The sequence below is a fragment of the Spermophilus citellus genome, assembly GCF_964194105.1.
Source record: "Spermophilus citellus genome assembly, contig: SCAFFOLD_131, whole genome shotgun sequence".
In the NCBI taxonomy this organism is placed as follows: Eukaryota; Metazoa; Chordata; class Mammalia; order Rodentia; family Sciuridae; genus Spermophilus; species Spermophilus citellus.
The window spans coordinates 58393-60804 of NW_027672905.1; positions in this window are offsets into that span (position 1 = coordinate 58393).

The following is a 2412-nucleotide window of genomic DNA, read 5'->3' on the forward strand; positions in this document are numbered from 1 at the left end:
CCATCTGCTCTTTTTTTAATTTTTTAAAATTTATTCTGATTTGTTATACATGATGGCAGAATGCAATTCATTTTATATTATGCAGGTAGAACACATTTTTTCAAGACACTGGTTATACACAAAGTATTTTCACACCATTCATGTCTTATACATGTACTTAGGGTAATGATGTCTAACTCATTCCACCATCATTCCTATCCCTCTTGCTCCCTCCTCTCTTTTCCCCTCCCTCCCCTTATGTCCATCTGCTTTTGTCATGTGTCTACAACAAAATAGTCCTGAATGGCAATCATTTTAGCTTCTGGTTCTTACCCACAACTCTCCTCCACTTCCACTAGCTGTTTTAGGATACTTTTGCTATGTTTAGAAATCCTCATACTGAAGCCCCGCTGCTAATATTGAAACTTCCAAGAATGTACAACTCGTTACTATGCTTATTTGTGTTGATCTAAATCATAGGACATCAAAATCCTCCAGACATCAGCAACAAATACAATTCCTGTTTTAGTGAGTTGCCATGTTATTGGAACACTCTAGATAAAGAAACAACATCTGTGACAGCTTCCCACTCTGAATTGTGTTGGACAGCAGGAATTCTGTTTCATTCTGCTGAAATCTAATTAATAAATTTAGATTATTTGAGCTAAATGATTTTTGTGTCATAGTGGGCCACAGATTGTAAAGACATACCGTTAGATACATGTAAAACCAAATGTAATTAAATAAATATGGCTTTTAAGAAATATTATCCTTAGATATAAGTTGATGTAAAGGCAGAGGGAAAACCTTCATAGAAAACCCTAATATACAATTATATGAGGACAACTTTCTGTTTGAATCCTAAGGTCTTGCGTATTTAAGATAAGTAATTTATGAGGATATGCACCAGGAACTATATGGCTCAGTTAAAAATGAAGAAGTTTCAAATACAGTGTGGTGAAAATGGTGAAGTCATTTTTATTTTCAGTGCTTTGACAAAATACCCCATAAAATTCAAAACTTCTACCATTATACAAAAATAGGTGTCTACAAGTGATATCTTCTGTCTTCATCACCAGTAGCAAATACATTAGGCAGAAACATGTAATTTCAGTAGCCTTAAATGAAAAGTGCAGGACACCGCAAGCTACACATTCAGCAGTATCATATCGGCAAAAGTTTAATCTTTTCACCCATTTGATAAATACACAAGGTTTATAATTTAATCATTTAAATTAACATTCTGCAAATATACATGTAATTTAGTGATTATTGTGCATGAATACATACACAATGCTTGTATGTACAAATTCCAGTTTGTTTTCATGTGCAAGAGATCTGATACAATCATAAGCTGTGTTTGTTTTGGTCCCATTAAATATTCACAATATAAAAGCACAAAAGAATCTTCGATTTACAAAAGAGAATTTGTTTAAAATCACTTCAACTTTTGATGTTTTTAGAGTATTATCTTCTCATACCACTATGAAATGTAGTAGTTGAACCTGTAAGAGAAAAACAAGACATTTTGCATGATTTTAGATAACAAAAAAATTACTCTTAACTCTCCATCAGAAAAAATGCCCTTTGTTCCTTAAACGTCTTATTTATAGTTCAACTGATTTTTAAAGAGATTTTGACTATACTTATAAGTCATCAAGAGTTGTTCTAAAGCAAGGAATCAAGACTCATGCTAATATAAAGTGTTCTAAAGGTTGAAGTTCTATATATTTTTAGTATATCCTAAAAAATATTTTGGTCGTCAGATTCTGGGTCTTGTGAAATTTGGACGCTTAAAACAAAACAAACCTTTAACCAACAAACAGACTTCAACTATAATAATGAGAGTTTCCTAGTACTACAAGTTACTTGTGTTAAACACATGAATTTTTTGAATGAATGAATGAAGAGATAACTACTAACTCAATCTGATATTAGTCCACAGTTTGTGGGACTAGTAGGAAAAGAGAATCATTAATAAAAGTTAAAAAAAAACCTGTAAAAGTAGACTGAATACAATTCAAACTAAAATGATTCAAAATCTCTGGATCAGAAGTGAACTAAAGGAAGACAGGGTAAAGAAGTTTTCTCATAATGAATAGAAAATCCACTTCTGTTATCAAGTATGACACTTCAGGTATGTTTTTGAGGAAAGAAAAGTAAAAGATCATTGTTAGGATTTTTTTTTGGATCATTCTTAAAAGCACCAGGCAGTAATAGGGATAATGGTTGTACTAAGTGATCAATCCTCTTCCTCACCAGTATCTGTATGCCTCACCACTTTCTACCATGCATTACCTCAGAGCACCTTCCCACATTAGTCTTCAATCATGTATTTTCTATGAGAAATCTACTGAATGAAGAGGTAGTAGGGGAATTATTTTGGGGTGGGCAGGATTTGAGGTGATAAATCATGTCTTGAATACTCTAAAG